Below are 12,473 nucleotides of genomic sequence, written 5' to 3' on the forward strand. Positions count from 1 at the left end.
TTGTAACACTTCATAAAAGCAGATATCTGAGGCGGTGACACGCAGAACTAGAGAATATCTGTGTGCGCGTGAGAGAATAAGAGATTTGCATGACTGAAGGAGTTTTGCAGGGTTAAACTCTTTGTGTGACATTTGCCTCCTCTGTCTGCGGCCTCTTCTCTGTTCCTGTCTATCCCTTTCTTTTATCCCTCTGTTTCTAGATCTCTTTTCATCCCTTTCTTTTTTCCCCATCAATGAAGATGTCAAACTCATGGCCTTCCTCTGACGGCCGGCTATGACTGAACAAATCAGAAACAGAAAGAGAAAGCGAGCGAGGAGGAGGAGGAATCTGACCTCGTCAACTCTGAAGAAAAGACTTCATCACTTCCTGTCAAATCAGCAGCTGCTGCAGACTGAGAATTTCAGAAGCAGGACCTGAGAGGGATTGTTTGCGAATGTGTGTGTGTTGGAAGCTCAAAGAGGTTCAATAACAGACAGTGCACTCCCTAAACACACAGTGATGATTCGGAGAAGATCTCACCAGCAAATTTAGAATCATTTAGGTAACCCTTCCTTGTTAAACAGGAGGTTTAGGAGTTTGTGTTCCTGTGTGTGATTAGATCAGGCCAAACAATCAGGGTTTTTTGTTTCTTTTATTAACGCTTGTTTACTTTGTGATAACACCATAAAACTTTATTAGTGCTGTCAAATCGATTGATCGTGATTAATCACATCCAAAATCTGTGTTTACATGATATATGTTTGCACTGTGCATTGATATATAAATACACACAAATACATGTACATATTTAAGAAATATTTATGTGTGTGTGTATGTGAAAAAGAATATATATATATATATATATATATATATATATATATATATATATATAATATATATATATATATATATATATATATATATATATATATTCATATGATTTATGTTATATATAAACAAATACATATTACATATTTTCTTAAATATATATATATATATATATATATATATATATATATATATATATATATATATATATATATATATATATATATATATATATATATATATATATATATATATACACACACACACACACACACACACACATACATATAAATATACACAGTACACACACATCTAATATTTAAATAAACTTATTTAGGACTTATTCATCGACTTGACAGCACTAAAGTTAAAAGGTAAAAGATATCTTACTTTTACCATATACATTAATTAATAATCTGTTCAGAATTAATTTAACAATAATGACATGTAATAATAATTTTTTGTATTATCAATGAAAGTTACTCGTAAGTTTTTGTGTAATTGATGTAAATATAAACAAAAAAATATATTAAAAATGAATATTTAAGGAACAAAGTCAGAATAACAAAATTCTAGAAAGACAGAGATAATAAACAAATGGCATTTCCTTCTTAAAATTGAATTAAATCAGTATCACATTAGAGAGTGGGGGAGATATCTTAATTCAAATTGTAAATGTAATTATCCACACATACACTTCGGTTTCTGTTCACTGTGTGAAACAGAGTTAGACCCACAAGCTTACACTCACACACACACACACACACTCACACACACTCAATAAGAGGCCTCCTCGCTTTTTAAACAAGTGAACACGGGATTAGACCAGGACTGAATGGCACCAATTAAATACTGAATACAGCAGCCATGCAAATCAGCCTCAATCAAGAGGGAGGGGGAGAGAGAGAGAGAGAGAGAGAGAGAGAGAGAGAGAGAGAGACATAGACACAGACACCTCTTAACACACAAGCGACTACATTCTGAGAAGGGGCTGTAATCACATTTCTTGGCATTAAGTCTAAACTCCACAATGGACCAACATCGGCAACTCATATACACAACACACATACCTTATTTTAAAATTTAAAGACTGGAAAGTTCGCTTTTATTTTTGGTGTTCGACATATCCAACTGGAAAATGTAGTCACCTATCTCTCTTTAAACAGAAACACACACACACACACACTCAGCATGGCGAGACACCGGGTGTATGTATAGAGTGTGGTGGTCATGTGATTGTCCACTCTCAAGGCAGAGCTCCTACAAGTGGCTCTTTGTCTGCGAGAGAGAGAGAGAGCGCGACAGCTTATACATATCCCACTCACAATAACAACTGCACACAAACTCACACACTCAAAAAACACACAGAGCCTTGGGCATCTTGTTGAGAATGGGAGAAATGAGTGAATGGAGTCTAAGAGAGATGAGGAATCTCCATAGCAGGACCCCCCCCCATCCTCATTAATTTTCTCTCTCACACACACACTTTGGATGAACTTTTTGCAGTTTTAGAATAAAAAAAAAAAAAGGATTTACTTCATTTCTATACTGTTTTTACAAAAAAGCACATCTCTGGATGTCCTCAAATTGAAGTATGTCAGATTTAGATCACTTCTGGGAACAAATTAGCCCTCAAAGTATAGCTAAACCAAATCTACCATCAAAAAAAAAAAAAGTTGATTTTTACTTTCTGATTTAATTAAAAACAGTATTTACTTAATTTACAAACCGGTTTCTTACTTTTACACAGCTAAACGTTTTATTGAAGGTTCATATCCTGCATGAAATCCTAATCTAAATATATAGGCTAATCCTTTCATATCCTATCTGATAGCAATACTGAATGCAAGCAAATGGGATTTCTGGGATTTTTAGTTAGTATAATAATAATATAATAATAATAATAATAGTGCACCAGGTCAGCCCTGGAGCGATATAACTCTCCATCACACATGCAATCAGACAAAAGTATATTCTTCACTTGATTTGTTTCCTGCTGTGCTCCTCTGTCTTTAGCTGCAGGTTTTCCACTCATATTACTTTCACCAGTTCAGAGAGGCTAGAGGTTAAAGGTCAAGCTAAAGTTCCCTACTGAACTATCAAGATCTGCAAATGCAACAGAATTCACAAGAACTCTTCCACATTATAGTTTACCAGTGTCATAACGTTTCCATTCACCCTGATCCCCATGTAGGACTGGTGCTGGTGGTATGGGTGGAATTGGAAATCACCTGGGATCCCACAAAAGAATAAGAAAACTATTTTTAGTTTGCGCTGCAGTGCATTCGGCAGTTTTATTTGTGATGACAATACCCTTGAAATAATGTGCCTAGTAAGTTCATATTTTTTTATTGGACTGCTGCACGAGTTTCTTCTGACATTTGATAGTTTCACATCAAGCTTACAGGAAGACATCTGTATGACAGGTCTTCCCGTAGTGCAAGAAGATATCTTACATCTGTTCGGCTCTGAAACAATGACTTGAGCCACTGTAGAATTTTCTTACCTCAAACTCACACGAGAGAAAATGAAATCCGTTGGACAATTTGACCAACTTTACAGAACCTGTTCATTTTGCTACAAATACATAATAATAATAATAAATACATAGCTGTTAAATATTGTGACAGACAAGTATTGCAGTACTATACTTAATTACTCTCAATGAGTAAATAACTACAAGCAAATAACCATACAAATTGTACAGTAAGCATTTTATAAATGGTTTTGTTTTGTGTACATTTAAGTTCTTTTGAGCAACCCTCCTGATTTTCTAAATAAATTATCTAGTCTGACATAATGGAAAGGTTTTTTTGTCCTTCAAATAACTTAAGCATTTTTTTTTTATTATTATTATTGCAGTTCAACCTAAGTAAGTACGTTACAGTTTCAAACTATTTTCTAAAACTAATTGGTGTAAAATGTGTTACAGTTTTTGTGTGGCTGGCAACACCTCAGTTTCGCTAAATAACAACTGAATACTAATAACTCTGTTATTTATAACAGCAAAAGAGTATTCATTAAATTAATAATAGCATTCATAACAAACTTTACAGGTTTCCAAATGCAATGACACAGTGGTTACAGTTGCTATGGCAGACAGTATATATATTTAAGGTGCAAAGGGGAAAAAAAAGCCAGAAATGCTCATATTTACTTGGTCTCTCCTCTCTCTGTCAAAGTCTGTCTCTCTCGTCTCGTCTTCTCTCTCTTTCTCACACACACACACTCACACACATATTTGCTCTCCCACTCACTGTCAGGAGTATTGTGTTTGATGAAAGGTATGAATTCCTCTAGAGCTCCTCCAGGATACCACCATTAAACACACACACACACACACTGAGAATAATATCTATGCTCTTAATGTGTGTATGGGTGTGTGTGTGCGAGTCACAGGTCACAGTGATGCAGAAAGAGTTTCAGTGTCTATGAGTGTGTTTCTTTCTCACAGGATCTCACATTACAGAGCAATTAAAGCAACTATAAACACACACACACACACAAACAGGTTATACTTGGCTGACAGCTCACTCTGAAATGCCTGGGAGAAAACAGCAGAAGAAATCAAACACACACACACACACACACACAGGGAAGAAACTGTCATTTTACTAATAGCAACACACGTGTAGTTCTCTGTGACCGCATCACTGATTGATATTTACACCTCTGAGAAATATAATAGGAGTGATAGAGAGACTCTTGGGAACCAAAACCAACAAGAGAACAATGACAAGTTGTCATTACACACTAAATAACTCCATCATCACATTTTATGTGTGTTTCAGCATGCCTGTCATGGTAATGTGGACTAGAATAAGTGTACGTAGCTTTTCAACTCATCTTACACAGAAACTAAACATCTTACATGACAACATTTCAGACTCAAAAAGTTTTTTAACAGAGGTGATGATATTGGTACTCGTTTAGCGATATTTTTACAGTTTAACTGTGAAAGTGAATTTCCTCTATTTTTACAATGAGATTATTAAACACTCGCCTAAAGTTAAATCTTTAAGAATAACATGATTTAATAAAGGGGTTAAATTTAAATTTTATTTTTTTCCAAAATCTGTTCCCATTAGTTTTTAGTGTTATAATTTCCATTCAGACTTTTTTTTATGTTTTTGAACAATGACTCACCAAGGCTGTATTATTTTATCAACAATACAGTTTTCTATTTTAACACATATATTAAAATGTAATTCATTCCTGTTATGGCAAAGCAGAATTTTCATCAGTGTCACATGATCCTGCAGAAATTATTCTAATATGCTGATTTAATACTGAAGAAACATTACTATGAATGTTAAAAGCACTTAATATTTTTGTGGAATCTTAATACTTGAGATATCTTGAGGGATTCTATGATGAAAAGTAAGTTTTTAAAAAAAAAACAATTAAGTAATAGCATCTTTTTTGTAACAATGCATTTGTTTAACTGTCACATCTTACAAAAATATAAGAACACCATACAAACTTTTAAACCGTATAGAATTGTCCATTTATCAGTTATTGGTCATAACATGAAAATCCATATTATTTTATCAGTATTTGCCAGAATTATAATAACTGTGGTGATATTTTCCAAACCCGATATCAGCAGATTTGAAGTAAAACATGATTTATGAGCCTTTGGTATTGTCAGGTTCACTTTTCAACAGGTTTCCATTTCCAAAATGTTGGCCTCACAAGCACAGCCAAACCTGTAAACACACACAGATGAACAAACTCTCTTTTTTGCTCATGTTTTATGAATTAGCCGTGTGAATGTGTGTGCATCGAGTGTGTTTTCGGCATTGTTTTATAATTCGATTTTCCATTTGTTCTGTCCAGCTGCAGGCGGAGATCACTGTCTCACCAATAATGGCTCTAAACTCCTTCTCCCCTCCATTTTAAATAATAATGAGCCTTTAAAATGGCTGATTCAGACATATCCCTAAAAGCTGCTTTCCACAGCTCCCAGACCAGTAAACAGCTTTCAGCCTGATCTATCTGTGGGCGTCCTGAGCTTGATATGTGTGTGTTTTCAACCAAACCTAAGATCGGTGACTAAAGTTTGAGCTCCCGGTGTGCGTTCAGGAGTAAGTCTTCTAATGGCAGGTAACCGTAAGCAGCTTAAAACTGCTGCATGAGAGATCTGTTCTCAGGTCAGCCGGAGCTAATAAAGGTTATTGTGATTTGAAACTGCATGCAGAGAGCGCTGAGCTCAGATCAGCTGGAGATGAAAGCAGGCTGGAGACTCCAGCTTCTCTGATGCTTTATAGCAGCATTTAGCTGACTGAAAGCGTGACCATTTCTCCGGACACACACGCACACACGCAGGCAAGGAATGATGGGTTTAGTGAGTGTGATGGTCTGAGCTGTCGACTGGAAAGTGGATAAAAAGGATGGAGGAGCTTTGAACTCTAAAAGGGTGTGACTGATGGCCTGCTGTGTGTGTGTGTGTGTGTGAGTATACGTAGCAGAATTTAAGCAGGTTCGGAGTTGCTAGACTTGGCGTTGACTCTCTTCGTTTACATGTGAGCATAAATGTGTTAAGGGTAGATATATATGCCCATAATCCACCAGTGTGTACTGTCTCACAAAGTCAAAAGAGAAAGCAAACATGAGAGTGTGAATGTGCACACGGAGAAGGGAAGGAACCAACAGATCGCAAACCTCTTCTTACAGAACGCTAATCATTTCCCACCTCACACCCTTATGTTTGGTTGTGTGTGTGTGTGTGTGTGTGTGACAGGCTCTATGAATTTCCAAAGTCACTTTGCAGGGACGGTTGCAGCTGTTGTACAAAAGGAAGCGTGTATGTGTGCTTTTCGTTGGGGAGAGACATTTTGGTGTGATATTTCTTGGGTTGTTTTATTGTTGATGATGCAGTACTCTATTCCCTCTTTAAAAAGAAAGACAGAAACTGGTGTTTAACGTCTCGGGTTTGTTCGACGTTTACGAGTCGAGGTATTTGCATAATGGCTGATCAGAAGAAGGAGAGAGGAAACAGTTTGCTACAGAGAGACAGAAATCCGGCCCAACTATAATGATACATACGAGCATCCACCCTAAACCACAGCACTGTAGTGATTTTATCCTGCAACCTAGATGTGACTTGTCACGTTCTAAGCAAACTTTAGGAATAATCATGTATTTGAATGAGGTAAAACAGAGTTTAACTACAATATAAAATATATTTAAATTCATTTTTTTATTATATAAAACTTAAAAATGTACATCTGCAATCATTTTATCAAAAAAAAAAAATAATAATAATAATAAAAGTGCATTTGACTCATGCGCTACATTCCTACGCGACAGCTTTGTGTCAGGGACAAAGACAAATTATTGGTTCTCAAATCTCGTTTAAAAGATAAGTTCAAAAAACTTGGTTTGTCTTCAGGCAGGAAATTTTGTATGGTTAATTGTGTAAAAGATATTTAAGTGCTCTGATGGAGGGGAGAATTTTCAGCCAAAACGGACTTAAATTTCAGTCCGTTCCTCACACACAGCTATCATATTGCTTTCGAAGACTTGGAATGTAGTGTATGCATAAAAAGGATTTATAAATTTTAATTTTAATATTTATTTAGTTATATTGCCCCTACTGGAGCCTGACAGTAAAAATAGGTGTTTGCTTTTATTATGGGATACAAAAACATTTTGTGTACCACAGAAGACAGAAAAAGTTTGGAAGGAAGTGAAGTGAGTATATGAGGTCTGAATTCTCGTTGTAACTCTAGAAGTTAAGGCCTTGGGTAAAGAAAACTAATGATATCCTCTGAACCGAGTTGAAATGCCACAATAGTGTCATTTTGGTGGTACAGGCTGAATACAGGACAAAGGAGAAAGTATAGCGGGACTGTTTACAAAAGGTTTTGGCTGTTTACAAAAATGTTACTGTGGTGGTACCATGATAGAGCAATCTTATCAGATGCTATTACAATGAAACTCTGATTTATATCAGCGCGCTGAATGTTTAGTATGTTCATGAACCCACGGAAACCACCTTAAAGGGATAGTTCAACCAAAACTAAAAATTCTGTCATCTTTGTTGTTGTTACAGTTTTAGTTACTGTTTAGTTACTGATTTCTAGAGTATGGAAAATAAAACTAAGACATTTCTCAAAATATATTGTATGTTGCACAGAACAAAGTCAGTCAGGTTGTAAACAACATAAGGGTGAGTAAATGATGAAAAATTTGTATTTTTGGGTCTGTTGTCCCTTGAAATATTTAGAAGACGTCACTGAATTCCCCTAAAAAGCCTGTGTTTACATGTCTACCTAGTTAGCTAAACGTGGACATTCCGGCACAGACTTCTACTGTTTATAAATGAAGCTAATTATAATTACATCAGACTAACCATAACCCAAAACCCTAATAGAAACATTTGAGCTTTTTTACATTTTCCAAAAAACTTAATTGACTTTATTTATGAATGATTTTGACCTCTGAGGAAATCCGGTGCCTCCCCAAAGGGAGGTTTTGTCAAAATTTAGCTAACTTCTGGGGACAACTTTGTCCCCAAAGTATAGCTAAGAAAACGCACCCCCCAGCAGCTGCCACTGCTCCTCTTCCGTCGTGTGCTCCAACAGACCCTACAACTACAAACATTACAGTGCTTAAAACAACACGGGCGCTGGGCGCTGGGCTCGGAGCGCGTCTGTGCGTGTGAGAGCCGTTTGAGGAGGCTGTGAGAGCCCAGCGGTCATGCTTGGTCAGGGACAGACAATGTGCGTTTGTTACTTAAGCACTGTTGTTAATGAAGCCCTTGCCATGCACACACACACACATATGGATGTACAATAAAATTAGGTTCAATGCCAACCGCTCTCGCTTTCTCTCTCCTTGTTATATAACGACTACAGAAATATGGTTTTAAGTTGCAAACTGAATCCCCGTTAAAATGTACATGCTTTATAGACATCACATAGTTAGACTCAGGATTATATAACATTTATAGAATGCAACTCACACACACACAAGTTGACAAACATCCACAACACCGTGAAATGCTATCAACGCTGGAACAAAAGCCACTTCACACACACTTCAGAGAGGAACAGGTCTGTTGTGGAAATGCCGGCTGAGACAGAGGGAAGTGTGTGTGTGTGTGTGTGAGTCTGCATGAGTCCTCTCTTGCTGTTCAACATATTGAAACTCTGACAGAGTTAATCTCCTCACTGTCAACTCCTATTATAACACCACTGATCATGACATACACACACACTAACTCATGCATACACAAACACACATTCATGCGTACACACTCGTAAATGCACACGGACACATGATTGAAAGTAACACGACTCGGAGAATAATTATTACTGCTGTGGATGACTGAATATATGCCCAAACATGTCCTAAATGCTCCCGAACAGTCACACAGGCATCCGTAGAAATCTGTAACTTTGATCGCAGTTGAGACCAACATGATCCCCTAGCAGGTCAAAGGTCATTATGTCTTTTCATGTCATCATAATCAGATTCTTCAGACCCAAAAAACTGCCTTTGGAAACTTCTACATTCTCAAGAGGCGGCAAATTCGTTTTTGCAACAGGTTGGAGCCTCTCAGAGGGATGCAGGTTTAAGTCTGGCCTACATAAATAGGCTTATTTTATACTTTTCTGGAATTCTCTTTTACTTCTGTACTTATTTCTTGAAAATCCAATGCCATTTACTTGAACATTCTTTTATTATTTACTACAACTCATTTCCAAGCTGTATGAATTTCTTTAATCTGTGGAACATTAATGATATTTTGAAGAGTTTTGCCAGTGGGGTCCAAAATAACACTTTTTCAGAATATCTTAAAAATAAAAAAGTTTTTTACATTTTTAAAGAGTGTTCATTAGCTAAACTGGATGTTTAACCGCTGCTTTAGACGGTTATATACGCACATAGAAGTTGCTGATTAAGACTAATTGTGCACCAGAGAGTTTTGGGTAAATGAACAAACTAGTACGCTTGAATACACACTCACACACACACATAAGTAAAGTACTTCAGTAGCATTTTTGAGCTAATGAGAGACAGATTTCCAATTAGCTCTTCATCTCCTCCCTTAGCACTGGAATATAGCCAAAACACACAGGCACATTCATACATATATCATGGATTCCCTTTTACTTTGTTCTTAAAAAATCCGAAAAGCCAAAAGAAATGTGGTTCATTTGCAGTCGTTCATCAGAAAATTGTTTCTAAACAGCTAGAGTGTTTTCTTGAGAAGCGAGTGGCTGCCAGGTACTTGAATGTAGTAAAATTATATTAATTTGTAACTAGAAGAATTTGACGACGTACGTGGGAAGTAAAGCGAGTCATCATTTTGTTGTTTGTGTGTGTTTGATTGGGTGCGTAGTGTGTGACACATTAAGGGAATAAGATATAACCTGAAATCTCTGCCTCAATGTGATAATTGTCCCAGTGATTAGCTACTTTATTCTCTCTGTCTGTCGCTCTCTTTCCATTCCCAGCAGACTCCACTTCTCTTTTCTTCCCTCAAGGCAGAGGAAGGGAGGGGAGGGGTGTCGCTTTTACATTTTTCTCAGTCCAAATTATAGCTGTGAACCATGCAGATAGGAACAGAATTATACATCTGAAACCAGCAGTAAGTCTGTGCGTGAGTGCGTATATGTGTAGTTGTGTCTAAAAGTAATTAAATTTACATAATTGTGTCAACAGAATAAATCAGTGAAGCTCTTGTTCCACCAAATGTTTCTTCTAGAGAAAACGCAGCGGTAGCTTTAGCATTCAGTAAACTTTGCGTTTTGCTGATATAAATATAATCAGAGTGCTGAGGGGTGGAGAACGCAGCCAGAGTTTTTCTAATTTTACAGTCCTTCAATTATAATTCACATTCAGTCTGAGAGAAGTCTGACCTAAAACACAAATGGGAGATTATTATGGGTAAGAGAGTTGTGTGTGTGAGTGTGTGCATGATGGTCTCACTGCTGAGAGCTTGGTAAGAGGTTTAAAGGGTGGCTTGGACTTAGTGGTAGTGGACGCTCCCATATGTCCGTTGCAGAGATAGAGCGCAAAGAGCGTGTTTGCCCGAGGCCCATATGTCTTTATGAGAGTGCTTAGGATAATCTTTGCATTCAACGAACAATTCATCCTTGTGCATTGAGTCATTACGCTGTTTTAATGATATTGAGATATGCGGACGTGCCTCTCATTAAACTCAAGAATGTTCACTAACAAATTGAAAAACTGAAACTATTTTTCTCAACTTTACACGCTGTTTTAAATTTTCTTCCTCTCAATCTTCAGTCAGGGTCCCTGAACCTGTGACTGAGCAACACACACATGCTCATGCACAGGTGCATACACACACACACAAACGCAGTCTGTAAGTAAATAAACATTAAGTCCTTAAAACAACATGCAGCAACTGTGGTAAAACAGACCAGGCCAGTTTGCGCATCTGCTGTGCCGTGGAGCTCAAAGCTGTTTCAACGAGTAAAACAATCCACACACAGAGGGGCTCCAGCGACTGATAGGATTTTTTTTTCCTCGCAGGACGAGAAGCTCAAATGTTGCTGATTTCGAAGATCTCTCTTATGGGTTTAACTTCTACACACAATTTTAAAAAATATTAATTAAAATAATAATAATAAAAACCCTCAAAACATAAATTTTCCATACTTTGAATCTTGAGGGCCCTTGTGCTTTGCATGTAGGAAAATAGGTTATATTTCAACATGTACAAAAAAAAAATTTACTTGCAAAAATTAAAAGATATAAATGGAAAAAAATATGGATATGAAATGTCTGAATTAGGGGGCTGCATTAAATTAATTTTAGTAAAACTATAATAATGTAAAGTAACTTTAAAAAGTAATTTAAAACTTTGTACAGTGCTTACAAGATATCAGTGTATTTGATGTATAAATGTAGCATAACATTTCTAAATGTCTGTAAATTAACTAAATATATGTTAAGCATTATACAATGTAATGATGTTTAACTACATTTAACTGTATAGGAAATATATATTTTAAAGTTGTTATAAAGTGTTTCCCAATCTCTAAACAGCTAACTATTTATTTTCCTCCTTTTTTCCCCTTCCTTACTCAGTTTAAGCATGAGAACAGTACAAATGGCAAAACAAAAACAAAATAAACGTATGTTCATTTGTAATTTACAATGCGGTTTTAGTTTTAAAATCACAATTTTATGTTTTCGCGTCGACCTTCGGGTCTCACATGCTAAGTTTTCAAGTTTTTGCTCATCTTTTACAAGGCCAACCGAGAGACTCCTTAATTAAACTATTCCCTCGGAGATGAAAAACACATGTGCACTATTCCTGTTCCCCTGTTTACGCTCATAACTCAGCAGCTGTGACTCAAAACCTTTTGAGCTGCCTACCAAGACGGGTCTATGATTCCCAAAATGCTGTCTAGGTGCCCAAAAAATGCTGTCAGGGTAGGCAGCTCATTAGGTTTTGAGACCTAGCCAGTATTCCACACAAAGTGCAAAACAAGACACATCATCATGTTCGTCAACTAACAAGACAATGAGCTTTTGGTTACGATATACATTGAGTTAAATAAGTACATTATGAATTCTTTTGCGAATGCAAAATTTAACAATAAGCTTTCTTTATTATTCTGTCCAGTCAAGCTTCAGTGGCGTCTCGAGCCATTATTCAGGTTAAGTAAACATGTTGGAC

General features: G+C 36.5%; 1 protein-coding gene across 1 annotated transcript in view; it reads right to left on the reverse strand.

Annotated features, from left to right (window-relative positions):
* The window catches only part of LOC109072182 (ephrin-B1-like), a 33,319-nt gene that overhangs the window by 19,125 nt on the left and 1,721 nt on the right, over positions 1 to 12,473 (reverse strand). The window lies entirely within an intron of this gene.

This window comes from Cyprinus carpio, chromosome B5 (assembly GCF_018340385.1).
Source record: "Cyprinus carpio isolate SPL01 chromosome B5, ASM1834038v1, whole genome shotgun sequence".
NCBI classification, from domain to species: Eukaryota; Metazoa; Chordata; class Actinopteri; order Cypriniformes; family Cyprinidae; genus Cyprinus; species Cyprinus carpio.